Below are 14894 nucleotides of genomic sequence, written 5' to 3' on the forward strand. Positions count from 1 at the left end.
GTAACAAGGTTGATTGCAAAGCTTAAACTAAGATCTTTAGTAGGTGCCGAGAAAGTTAGTTGAAGCTGAGAAAATTCTCAGAAGGAACCAAGTAACAGGAAAGTTTAGTGTGTGCCAAGTGAGGATCAAGTTCTAAGTATCAAAAAATTTCTAGTTGGTGTCGAGTGATCTTCAGGTGTCGAACATCAGGAAAAACATAGTTGATGCCGAGTAACACAGTATGTGCCAAGCACTAGTATTTCAATAGTGCAGAGCTGCTGTATTATTTCAAATGACAAAGATTCACCTAATCTAAGCTAACATAATGGTTACATTGAATTTTTTGAATGAGTTGGAAGATAAGGATGATGATCTGGTGGCACAAAATCCTATGTACACCATTTTTAGGTGAATCCTAAAAGATTATTCAAGAAGTTTCTAGAGGAAACAAAATATGGGTTAGATGCAATGAATCCTACCTAATCCATACAAATTGAAATTAAAGAATGAAAGAATTGAGCAGGAAAAGGAACTCCAAGTCTTCTATTCAAGAAGTCATAGACCAAGAAGCAAAGAGCTATTGATACTATTGTTGCTGAAGAGCCAAGTCTACAAAGTGGTTGAAAGGGTGTCAAGAGGGAGACATCTAGGGGAAGGAAGAGCAAAGAGGCTCTACTTCTATGAGTGGTCATGGAGAGATGATTGCACTAGTACATTGAGTATTGAGACTCAAGGAGACTAAGCTTGAAAGGAGGGCAAGCTGTCAGAGTTGCAAAGATTGAAGGCCAAGCAAGGGTATGAGCTGAGAAGTGATCTGAGATTTGCAAGATAAGTTGTATGTTGTAGTCAGGTCAAGATTTTTCTAATACTCTCTAGCAATTGTATTAGATCATAAAATTCTATGGACTTAGGTTGGCCTAACAACCATTTTTAAATCCTTTAACAGGGTGACATTCTAGGTGAATGTTCTAAATTCCTCTAACCAGGCCCACTTCTAATAGGGTGGTTAAATCCTCTAACAAGGTCACATTTAATAGTCTGTTGTAAGCCTTTAATAGGGCAGGCCTTTCATAGGGCATCACTTTAGAAGGGTGAGAATTGAGTAGCATGTTACTAGTGGTTTTTCCCAAATTGGGTTTCCACGTAAATTACTGTGTTATGTGTTGATTTCTTATGTGTTATACTTGCATATTGGTTTACAGTAACTTGCTGGTTAGATAAATCTAAGCTTGGATGAATTAATGGTTGAATGGGCTCACTATTCTTAGTGAAAAGTTTGAATAGGACATCTAGACCTTGAATAACTAATTCACCTCCCCCCCCTCTTAGTCAATCTAAAGCATTTCTAACAATTGGTATCAGAGCTATCTACTGATTTAGTTTCAAGGTACTAAAAGCAGGAAGATCAAGATGTCCAAGAGAGAAGTTCCTAAGCTCAAAAAAGATAACTTTGATGTATGGAAAACTCTAATGAGATTGCACCTTGGATTAATATGAGACTATGCATAAACCTCAATTGGAATAGAACATGTAACTCCAGTAGGACCTCTTCTTGCAGATGATTTGAAAAAAAAGAAGGAGCACAATCAAGCAATGTTGGAAATTACCTTTGCACTTAACTATGTAGAATATGATGACATCAAAGATTGTGATACTGCATTCATAATGTGGAAAACCTTATCAAAAATCTATGGAGGAGATCAAAATGTCCAGAAAGCAAAAAGAGAAAGTCTAAGAGGAAAGTTTGATGACATGAAAATGGAGGAAGGTGAAAATGATGCTCAGTATGCTGCAAGAATGAAAGAAGTGGTAAGTGCAATAAGAAGTCTAGGTGGTCAATTGGAAAAAAATACATCCATCAACAAATACATAAGAACTCTGCTCCCTATCTATGTTATTAGAGTTTCAGCCATTCAAGTGTTGAGGTGTGTACAAGGGAATAAACTAACCTTTGAAAGAATAGTGGGAAGACTTACTACATTTGAGCTATCCAATTTTGACAACTACAGACCTGAGAACCTTGAATCTACTTTCAAGGCCAAGATGACAATAAAAGAAACTGAGGAAGACACATCAAGTAAGAAGAGAAGGAAAGGAAAACATGCATCCAGTGATAGCAACATAGATGAGGAAGATGTGAAACAATTAGAAGCACTACTGGCTAGGAGATTCCAGAGAGGCAAAGGTAAATTCAAAGGTAAGCTCCCTATTATATGTTTCAATTGCAATGAAGTTGGTCATATTGTTGCAAGATGTTTGCAAAAGAAAAACTATAAAGAAGGAAACAAGCACATGAACAAGAGAGAAGATGATAGCAAGGATTACAAAGAGAAAGGCAAGAGATGCTACATTTTTGAAGAAGATTCTAATGAGAATGATGATGAAGTAGTCTATGTAGCCATGAAGGATGAATTAGATGAAGATGAAGCAACAACATTAGTTACCTATGTGAACAAGAATGACAAGTGGATCATTGACAGTGGATGCTCACATCACATGATAGGAGATAAAAGTAAGTTCATTACCTTTACTCAATATGATGGAAATAGTGTTAGATTTGGTAATGATGCTCTGTGTCAAATCAAAGAAAAAGGCTCTATTAAGCTCACAAAGAAAATTTCATGTGATAATGCATACTATGTTGAAGGATTGAACTAAAACTTGTTGAGTGTATCATAGTTAGGTAATGTAGGTTGCAAATTTGAATTTGGAAACAAAACTGCCCAGATCTATGACACTGATGGAAAGCTGATAGGAAAGGGTGAACAAACAAGGAGTAATCTATTTTACCTAGATATGGAAGATGCAACATGTCTTGTTGTTAGACTTGATGATGTGTGGTTGTGGCATAAATGGCTATGTCATGTTAAACTTGATAATCTGATCAGCATCAGCAAGAAGAAGAAGGTCAGATGGTTGCCCAAGTTAAAGAAACCTAAAAACACAATGTGCAAACAATGTCAACTAGGGAAGATGACTAAGTATAGTTTCAAAAGAAAAACATACACTTCTAATGAAGTACTAAAGTTAGTCCATACAGACTTATGTGGCCCAACAGAAGTGAAAAGCTACCTAGGAGACAAATATATAATGCTATTTGTAGATGACTATTCTAGGATGATGACTGCTATGTTCTTGAAGCAAAAATTTGATGCATTTCAAATGTTTAAGTTGTATTTGGCCAGAGTTGAGAAGGAAATAGGAAAGAACTTGAAATGCCTAAGGTCAGACAGAGGAGGTGAGTTTACATCAAAAGAATTTGAAATATTTTGCAATGACAAAGGTATCAAAAGGCAAACATCAACACCAAGAACTCCACCACAAAATGGTATTGCTGAAAGGAGGAATAGGTTAGTGATTGATTGTGCTAGAACCTTGATGATGGAGAAAAATGTTGCACTAAAATGCTGGAGAGAAGCTGTAAGTACTGCAGTTTACACACTGAATAGAGTTCAAGTCAAGAAAGGTATGAATGCAATAGCTTTTGAATTATGGTATGGTCACTCACCCAATGTTAAACATTTCAAAGTCTTTTTTTGCAAATGCTATATTCTCAAGGATACTAGAAATGAAAAGTTTGATGCAAAGAGTGATGAAGGCATATTCTTTGGATACTCCACTAGAAGTAAAGCATATAAGTGTTTGAATACTAACACTAACAAGATTGTGAAAAGTGCAAATGAAAACTTTGATGAGCATGTAGAAGTTTAGGTTGGTGATTCCAAGCAATCAAAGGATTATAGATCATTTGTATACTTCTATGAAGGAATGACTATTGAAGACAATATTGCAAATCAAGCTGGGAATTAGTAACAAAATTTAGTATCTGCCGAGTCTCAGCTTGTGAATGTCGAGCTACATTCAGAAGCTGAGCTACAGAATGCAAAAAATGCTCATTCTAACTCTGAAAACTATACACATGAAAGGAATGATGAAGTGTCAGATGAAGAAGAACAAAATGACTCTGAAGTTGAAGGATCAGACATGGAAAGAAGGAAAGAACTAAGATTAGCCAAGTATCTGTGAAGACATCACCCTACAGATCAAATCATTAGTGACAAGGGTGCCAGACCAATGTCAAGAAATAGACTGAGGAATGAATCATGTCCGTTGAGCAAGGCTAAACCTAAAATAGTGAAAGATGCACTACAAGATGATGACTAGTATAAAGCCATGGAAAAAGAGATAGATCAGATTGAGAAGAACAAAACATGGTCTCTAGTTCCTAAAGCAGCTAATAAGAATGTGATTGGTACCAAATGGGTATTTAGAAAAAAAACTTGATGAGAATGGAGAGATAACAAGAAATAAAGCCAGACTAGTTTGCAAAGGCTATGCATAAGAAGAAGGACTGGATTATGGGGAAACATTTGCCCCTATTGCAAGAATGGAAGGAGTAAGAACATTACTTGTATATGCTGCATACAAAGGTTTCAAAGTCTACCAAATGGATGTTAAGTCTACTTTTCTGAATGGTATACTGGAAGAAAAAGTCTACATAGAACAACTAGAGGAATTTGTGGATGAGAAGAACAAGGACATGGTCTACAAATTGCACAAAGCACTTTATGGATTGAAGGAAGCACCCAAAGCATGGTATGAGAGATTGCACAAATATCTTGCGAAGATTGGATTTGAAAGAACAGATGACAACAACAACTTGTGCATCAAAGCTGAAGAAGGTAAAGACATTTTGATATCAAAAATCTTTGTTGATGATATAATATTTAGAGGAAAAGATGGTTTATGCAAAGACTTTGTTGATCAAATGAAGCATGAATTTGAGATGTCAATGTTTGGAGAAATTAAATTCTTTGTTGGATTACAAGCACATCAATTGAAGCATGGCATATTTGTGACCCAATCTAAATACATCAAAGACGTACTCAAAATATTTGGGTTGGATGAATCAAAACCAATTAGCACACCAATGGCAATAGGCCATAAGCTATCCAAGAATGATGAATCTGCTGAAGTAAATTAGACATTGTATAGGTCAATGATTGGAAAGCTACAATATATTGTACATAGTAGACTAGACATGGCATTAGCTATTGGAATAGTGGCAAAATTTTTTACAAATCCAAGAGAAACTCACTTAATGGCAGTAAAGAGAATATTTAGATACCTAAAAGGAACTAATGACTTTTGTACTACAAGAGGAATGAGAAATTTGAACTAAGAGCCTACACTGATGTAGACTGGGGAGGTAATATTGATGATAGAAAAAGCACTAGTGGAGGAGCACTTTTCTTGGGAAAAAGGTTGATTGCATGGATTAGCAAAAAGCAAAGTTGCACCTCATAGTCCACTGCTGAAGGTGAATATGTGGTAGCTACTATAAACTGCACCAATATTGTATGGATCAAACATTTGCTACAAGGTATGAAGGAAGAAGTAACTGAGCCTATGATACTTTATTGTGATAATATGAGTGCTATTAACATATCAAAGAATCCAGTAATGCATGCCAAAATCAAGCATATTGCAATCAAGTATCACTATGTAAGAGAGTTGGTGGAAGACAAGCAAGTGAAGATGGAATATGTTAGCTCAAAAGAATAGATTGTTGATATGTTCACAAAAGCACTACCTAAAGATTCTTTTGAGTATCTTAAAAGCTAGTTAGGGGTGATACCCCTAGCTAAGGCTACTTTAAGTGCAAGAAAATATGCCCTGCATCAAATAAGTTGATTATTGAAGACCTTACACATTGATGCAAAGAATGTTTACTTTGGGATTTATGCCTAAAGTAGTAGGCGTGCTGAAATTCTAGATCAGTCACAAGCAAGGTGACAGAGGGAGAAATTGAATGAACCTGCAAAAGCTACACATGCATACTAAGATGTTTATATGTCTTTAACATTTTTTTCAAAGAGGGAGAAGATGTCTGAAATTGATCAACAAGTGTTGAAGATAAGGAATTAGAAGAAAGAGGGAGAAGTTGATAGGAATAATTAAAGGTTGATCAGAAGAACAGTAGAAGATGAGCAACACAGAGGGAGAAAGACAAAGGAGGATACAATAGCAAAGAGGGAGAAGTTGAAATGAAGCAATCAGAATAAGTAGAAGGAGATGTGAATTTACAATTTACTTTTTGGCATTTGGCTTACTATTCTAACCTAGTTAGCCTGTGCTTAAATAGTTTAGTATGATGGTTGATCAGTTTGGTTTGCCATCAATGCCAAAGAGGGAGATTGTTGGAAATCTAATTGAAAAAGCTCATTGTTGAAGATCAAAGAGGGAAATTGTTGAAAAAAGGAAAATAATGATTTCAGTCATTTTTTTGTCATTGATGTCAAACTTTCTACTTGTAGGAATGACATTTTCTTATAAGATCCAAGTACTATCACTTAGTTGATTGATGAAGAGGATTTGATCAACAAGATGTAACAAGAGAACCTAAAGGAAAGGTTGAGTTATGATATTGTAATGAAGTGCAAGGATTAGTTAAGACATTGGTTAAATGATGTATTGTTGACATATTCAAAGTTATAGATGTTGGTCACACTTAGAAACATTAGAGAAAGAAGTTGTAACAAGGTTGATTGCAAAGCTTAAACTAAGATCTTTAGTGGGTGTCGATCAAGTTAGTTGAAGCCAAGAAAATTATCAGAAGGAGTCAAGTAATAGGAAATTCTAATCTGTGTCAAGTGAAGATTAGGTTTCAAGTATCAAAAAATTTCTAGTTGGTGTCAAGTGATCTTCAAGTGTCGAGCATCAAGAAAAACATAGTTGATGTTGAGTAACACAGTATGTGCTGAGCACCAGTATTTCAATAGTGCTAAGTTGTTGCATTATTTCAAATGATGAAGATTCACCTAATCTAAGCCAACATAATGGTTTCATTGAATTTTGTGAATGAGTTGGAAGATAAGGATGATGAGCTAGTGGCATAGAATCCTATGTAAACCGTTTTTAGGCGAATCCTAAAAGATTATTCAAGAAGTTTCTAGAGGAAACAAAATATGGGTTAGATGCAATGAATCCTACCTAATCCATACGAATCAAAATTAAAGAATGAAAGAATTGAGTGAGAAAAGGAACTCCAAGACTTCTATTTAAGAAGTCATAGACCAAAAAGCAAAGAGCTACTAATATTGTTGCTACTAAAGAGCCAAGTCTGCAAAGTGGTTGAAAGGGTGTCAAAGGGGAGACATCCAGGGGAAGGAAGAGCATGGAGGCTCTACTTCTATGAGTGGTCATGGAGAGATGATTGTACTGGTACATTGAGTATTGAGACTCAAGGAGACTAAGCTTGAAAGGAGGGCAAGCTATCAGAGTTGCAGAGATTGAAGACCAGGTAAGGGTATGAGCTGAGAAGTGATCTGAGATTTGCAAGATAAGTTGTATGTTGTAGTCAGGTCAAGATTTTTCTAATACTCTCTAGCAATTGTATTAGATTATAAAATCCTTTGGACTTAGGTTGGCCTAATAGCCATTTGTAAATCCTTTAACAAGGTGACATTCCAAGTGAATGTTCTAAAGTCCTCTAACCAGGCCCACTTCTAACAGGGTGGTTAAATCCTCTAACAAGGTCACATTTAATAGTGTGTTGCAAGCCTTTAATAAGGTAGGCCTTTCATAGGGCATCACTTTAGAAGAGTGAGAATTGAGTAGCATGTTACTGGTGGTTTTTCTCAAATTGGGTTTCCACGTAAATCACTGTATTATGTGTTGATTTCTTATGTGTTATACTTGCATATTGATTTACAGTAACTTGCTTATTAGATAAGTCTAAGCTTGGATGAATGAATGGTTGAATGGGCTCACTATTCTTAGTGAAAAGTTTGAATAGGACATCTGGACCTTGAATAACTAATTCACCCCTTGCCTCCCCAGTTATTCTAAAACATTTCTAACAATATGCTCATGAACTCTAGATAATAGGGTAGAGGGCAATTTAGGAACATAATTAGTTTAGGAGCATCAACAAAATTAAATAGAGAAATGCATTATTAGAATGGATTTGACAAATAAAGACTAGGATTCTATGTTCTAGAAGCTTACTAGATCACCAAAACAAAATTGTGCCATTTTCAAAAAGATGTATTTTATTTTGTTTATTCCAAACATTTTTTAGGTTCAATGATAATCTACCAACATCAATAAATAAATAGTATTTCATTATCATTGATGAGACTATTTTTTTTTCCAATCATATTTTTTAGAACCTATTATAGAAAGGATAGAAACCTAGAATAAGTCCCCTCCTTTAATGCCAAGAGTCCTTTTTCTCTCCTTTAGAGCTAATTCCCGTCATGCTTTAGCATGTTCCTAGACATGGCGTTGATTTCCCAAAACTAGGAATACAATTCCACAAACCCTTTCATAAGAAATTTTCATTCTATCTTATCCTATTCCATCAATAGTGATCAACTATGGTGGTAGAGATTCATAACTTTCAATTAGTTGAGAAGCCCCCTTCCGTTCAAGAATTTTGGAGCTCTTGAGAGGTCATTATTGAGGGAAAAACAAACAAATATTTTCACGGTAGCCACCATCCCTTTTAATCTCAAACTCCTTGCATATCTCCTTGTACCACCCCCCATTTTAGTTGGGTGTTATTATTTTCTCTAATGCATTTTCTGCACTTTAAGGAATAGTGCTTAAGGAGTGAAGTTGAATAAGTAGTTAGAAAATTATAGCACTGATCCTATAGAAAAAATATTTCATGTCATTGTAGTGGAATGAAAAAGAGTTAGTCTACTAAAGTTTTTTCCCCCTGTCTTACATACCCACTCTATATTGAACTAATTATCAAACTTTTAAATAATAATGATCCTTAACACCAACTCATCACAAATGGTAGGGATTTTATTATCATGCAAAATGATGTTTTTATATATGACCAATTCCCTTGTCTTCTCTTCCAAGTTCTCACATTTTGCATAGATATAGGAAAAGAGTGGCAATTTTAGTTTAAGATAAATGGGTTGTGACACTTTCATTCAATTAAAGGGAGAGGAATTGACGAGCTAGTATGTGGAAAGGACATCAAATGGGGTTGGCTACATTGTCATGAATAGAGGGGAGACCTATAGGGGTTTCACATAATGAACTTGAAACATAACAAACCCATTTGTGGTGTTCTAAGGAATCCCAAGCTAGTTTTCACAAATATTGCCTCAATTTTTCTCTACTCTCCTCTAATACCCACCCACTATTCCCCACACTAATTTTTCTATATGGACTCTCACCTCCCATGCCCCATAAGCCCCCTCTCTTCATTTAGGCAATATATTGCCCCACTTTTCCCATTTAAACCCCATAATATGAACACACAAGATATTGTGTTGCCTCTTGAGTGAAGACCTCATGAGGAGAGCTAAGAAGAAGGGATATGTAATGCATCATTGTTACAAGGTGGATTATAGGTAGTAAAATAGAAAGAAGACATGCAAAAAGATGATGGTCATGGAGACAAAGGAATGGATAAAATAATTTTTGCATATGGATATAATACTAAGGAAAGTGTAGAGAGAGTGTTTTGTTTGTAAGTTTGTTAGAGACCAACAAAAGACCCAATTTGTGAACTATATGTTTGCATTTCATGAAGAATATTTACTAATTCATTACAAATCTAATTTTTTCCCTATTTTATTTTTGTGTTTTGAGTTTTAAGTTTGGAGGCAAGATAGTGTCAACATGCATACAAAAATAAACCTTATTTTATATATTAGATACAACAAAATTAAGATAATTACATATTTTCACGATTTCAACCCTCACAATAACATATAGAAAATAAAATAAGTTTTTAATCTATATTCAATAATGGTTTTTTAGCTTTATTAATGTTTTGTATTTTTAATATAGTTTTGACATTAGTTTACTATATTATTAATATTTAACTCAACAATTATTTAGATTGATTAAAGTACATACAATTTATACAAATCTTCAGATTTATTTTATAGACTAGACAATTTAATAAATTGTAACCGTCAATGGAGACAATATTTTGAACAAGCTGATAATAACAAACATCTTCAACTTAACTTATTACTATTCAATAATTTGAACTTTGTTAATGCTGTACATTTTAAAATGTAATATTAATCGCATATCATTTTATCATTCTATTGTTACTATTCTAGATAACAAATTTTTAACTGTTAATAATTTTTTATTTTCTTTTGAAAAATTATTTTTAAATATATATACAAATTTTCATTTAAGATGTAGAAAAAATTGTCATAAACTCTCTTTCATACTTTTCCCACCTTTGGAGAATGTTGTTCTAGGCAAGCTGAAAATGGTGAGCATTTCTAGATTGAAAGCAGGAAGCAGTGCAGAGCAGGTGGAATGCCTTGATGAGCTGTTCACGAACATACTTTTGAGGCTTTCAATATGAGATGTGATCAAAATGTCTATAGTGCGAAAGAGATGGAGCACCCTCATCTTTTATCCAGGTTTTGCTTTTACCCATTACAAGAATTGTCTGAAAGAATCGATATTCTATCTAACTGACATCACAAAATGACAGATGCCAAAACAATACCAGTTCCATTGCTATAATTACCAAATAGGAAATATTTTCATTGTTCCTTTGTCTTCAGAGGGTTTAGATAGTTCTTTTTGAAATATGAGGTTTCGTATAGTGATCATATCAAATGGGCTGATGTGCTTGTATCCAGATGATCATGTGTTGTGGATGTACAATCCTTGTATATTGTAATCTACTACTCACTTTTTGGTTCACAATCAATCTCAACTTTGGACAACTTTATGTATTAATTTTTTACTCACTATTTTTTTATGTTCTTCCTAGAACTATTTAAATTGTAATAAGATTTTTTTATCTTTCTTTTATTAGGCTAACATAACATATACTTGTCAATAGAAGTTTAATACTTGAAATTTTATAGCTTCCAGATTAATAGATCTTTTCTTTTAGGTCAATTTGAAAATGGATGCTTTAGGACATGCTCATGGAACAACAGACAGAGGAGAGAATGAAATAAATTAGTTATAACAGTCATAGAGATGGATACAATTGACCATTAAGTTTAGACTTCCTAATTTCCATCAGAATATTCTTCAATTTCTTGCTATTGTTATTTAACACAATGCAACCCCTGAGTTAACGAGAAAAGATGCTAAACCATTCTTGGTATCTCATCATCAAACTTCTACTTTCTTAAAACCCTCATTTTTTTCTTTCTTAAAGTCTGAAGTACATTTACAATCTGATCAATTTTAGTAAGGTTCATATTTTTTTCATTTCCACATTGAGATTCTCCTTAGACATTATAGTAAGGCCTGATGTTGGTCTTCAAGAGGTTCAGTAGGGCATCATTGACAAACTCAATGTCTGGCATGAGTAAATTATTGCTTCCTCATACGACTATGAAAGGAATTTTTTGATGGAGGAATTAAGAATGCTAACAAAATCTTGTAGATTAGAAATAGTCCACCTTCAATGTCCAACCCAGTAAATTTTAGGGGCATGTCTTTACTGCTACAAAATGGAGATAAATTGTGATGATGTTTGGTCTAGCCTCAGTTGTACATAACTCTTACCTTTCCCAAGCAAGGCAAAGATCCTTTCATCTATTCTTAGTAATTTTCTTTAATGTTGAAGCTTATAACTAATTCCCTAAAAGGGATTCATACTTTCTATAGTCCAATCCAACCATTTTCTATGCACTTTAAGCCTTGATTTTAAACAAATTCTTTTTTCACATGCTCTGCTTCAAATTGTTCAGCTGGGACCTCGTTCAGAGATACCACTTTGCCCCCAAAAAAGAATAATATATGTATTATTATTATTCAAAGTTCAAGCCATTTTTTATTAGAGAAAGCCCCATATAGACAATGTTGCTCTGCTCTACTTTATCAACCCAATATATTATAATATGCCTATGTATGAACCTGATCTACGTTCCTCTCTTTTTAAGAATTCAATCTTGCAAAGATGATTGTGCAAGCTCGGTACATTGGGGTGTGCACTAAGTTTGTTTGAGGTTGAGCTCATAAACAAGCTTGAATTGTAATCCAAATGTTGGAATATTTATTACGGTAGCGTATGTTTCTCCTTGGAGTCAAATGCTCACCTACCCCCCTGACGTCCAGAACAGATAGAAACCTTAATACGGGTAGGTGAGATTTTTCAAATCAAAAAAAGAGGGGGAAAATGGAATGTAAAAAAAGGAATGATTATTCATTCGTTCAGATAGATCAAGCAGATTAGAGAGAAGTTGCAAAGCTTAGCAGAGAAGGAAGAAGGAAAGAAGTTTGTGCCTGCAATTGCACGTGTTTCCCCTATTCACTCTGTAAGTTTGTTGTTGTTAGATTCGTCCTGTTAAAGCAATGATTTCTCTAGGCACCATTGTATGCAGCCATTAGAGCTACAAGTTTAAATTTTTATTGAAGTTTGAAGTATTATTAGTTTAGGGTTATTTTAGGGTTTTCTAGTTGAAGCCAAATGCTCCCAGATTTTGTAATAGTTTAATGAAAGATTGAATAGAAAGAAAGAAGGCATACTTGAATCTATCTTCCTCTTCTATTCATTGCATTTGACAAGTTTTTTTGAAAGGTTAAAGCTTTGGGTTTCTGGTTTTAATGGTGAAAGCATTCAAATTGAATTTTTCTAAGTTATACAACTTAGAATCAAAGGCATGTAGATTGTATGACCCATTGAACAACAAGATGACTCTTTCAAGAGATGTGGAATTTCTTGAAATCAATCTTGGTATGGTTCAATTAATGATTGACCAAGCACTTCAAGTAAAGTGTCAAAAATGAGTGAAGAAGATGTTGATGAACAGCAAGAAGAAGGAGCAAATAGAAGAAAAGGCAAGTAGATTCAGACATTGTTGAGCTCCTCTAGGCATGACTGAGTGTCAGTACTGAGTACCAGTGAAGACCGAGCTAGTCGGCAATGCTGTAGCAGTGAAGATTCTGATCCTACACTCTCCTCCCTGTTACCAAGAAAGACTAAGAGTCTTAGGGAGATATACCAAGATGAAAGGTATGAAGATTATGATGAGAGTGTTAATTTTGCATTATTTTCTCATAGTGATCCAATATATTTTGAAGAAGCTATTAAGGAGAAGAAATGGTGTAAGGCCATGGATGAGGAAATAGATGCCATAGAAAGAAATGAAACATGGGAGCTAACTGAATTGCCTCCCAAGAAGAATCTGATTGGAGTGAAATGGGTCTACAAGACCAAATGCAATGTTGAAGGCAAGATTGATAGGCATAAGGCAAGGTTGGTAGTTAAGGGCTACAAATAGTAGTATGGAAGAGACTATGATGAGACATATGCCCCTATTGCAAGAATGGAAACCATGCATTCTGTCATAGCAATTGCAGCTCAACACAAATGGAAGGTATTTCAAATGGATGTGAAGTCTGCCTTCCTTAATGATGTATTGAAAGAAGAAGTATATGTGGAGCAGCCACCCGGTTATGAAGTTGCAGGTAAAGAACACAAAGTATATAGATTGAAGAGAGCTCTTTATGGGCTCATGCAAGATCCACAGGCATGGTATAGTAGGATTGACTCATCTTTGATGAGAAATGGCTTTAGCAAAAGCAATGGTGAGCCCACTCTTTACATCAAGGCAGAAGATTGTAATGTATTGATTTTTGTCTTGTATGTAGATGACTTAATTTTTACTAGAAATGAAAAGGCTCTAATTGGTAAGTTTAAAGAGGCCATGAGAAGTGAATTTGAAATGACACACCTAGGTCTCTTGAAATATTTTTTAGGCATAGAAGTAAAACAAATGCATAATGGCATCTTCATCTCTCAAGAAAAATATGCAAGAAAAATCTTGGAGAGATTTAAAATGCAGAACAGTAAGGCAGCCCCCACACCAATAGTAGTAGGTCTGAAGCTGAGCAAGGAAGACTCTAGCAAGAGAGTGGATCCAAAATTATACAAGAGTATGGTTGGAAGTCTAATGTATTTGACTGCAACTCAGCCAGACCTAATGCATGCAGTAAGTCTAATTTTTAGATTTATGAAAACACCAAAGGATTCCCATTGGCAAGCGAGAAAGAGGATCGTAAGGTATGTGAAAGGTACCAAGGGATTTGGGATTTTATATATTGCAAATTATGATTTCAAGTTGGTTGGTTACACTGATAGTGATTGGGCTGGAAGTTTAGATAATAGGATGAGCACTTTCGGATACATGTTTCATATGGGATCGGGTGTAATTTCATGGGCATCCAAGAAGAAACCTATTGTTGCTCAATCTACAGCAAAAGTTGAATACATAGCAGCAAATGTAGTAGCATGTCAAGCTATTTGGTTAAGGAGGATCTTTACAGATTTGAATGAAAGGCAAGAGGATGGAACCACAATTTATTGTGACAACATCTCATCAATTGCATTGTCCAAGAATCCAGTCTTCCATGGGAGAAGCAAACATATAGAGATCAAATATCACTTCATCAGAGAGTTGGTGGAGAATGGGGATATCAAGATGGAATTTTGTAGGTCTATGTAGCAGCTAGCAGACATATTTACTAAGCCTTTAGGCATTGGAATTTTTGTACACCTAAGAGAGTGTCTTGGTGTAGTTGATGTGGATCTGTTGTGATCCTTGTTTTGTTTGGCTCAGGACAAAGGGGGAGTGTTGGAATATTTATTATGGTAGCATATGTTTCTCCTTGGAGCCAAATGCTCACCTACCCCCCTGACGTCCAGAATAGACAGAAACATTAATACGGGTAGGTGAGATTTTTCAAATTAGAAAAAGAGGGGGAAAATAGAATGTAAAAAAAGGAATGATTATTCATTCATTCAGATAGATCAAGTAGATCAGAGAGAAGTTGCAGAGCTGAGTAGAGAAGGAAGAAGGAAAGAATTTTGTGCCTGCAGTTGCATGTGTTTCCCCTATTCACTTTGTAAGTTTGTTGTTGTTAGATTCATCCTATTGAAGTAGTGATTGCTC

This window comes from Cupressus sempervirens, chromosome 2 (assembly GCF_028749045.1).
Source record: "Cupressus sempervirens isolate cs-2001-9-10 chromosome 2, ASM2874904v1, whole genome shotgun sequence".
Taxonomy (NCBI): Eukaryota; Viridiplantae; Streptophyta; class Pinopsida; order Cupressales; family Cupressaceae; genus Cupressus; species Cupressus sempervirens.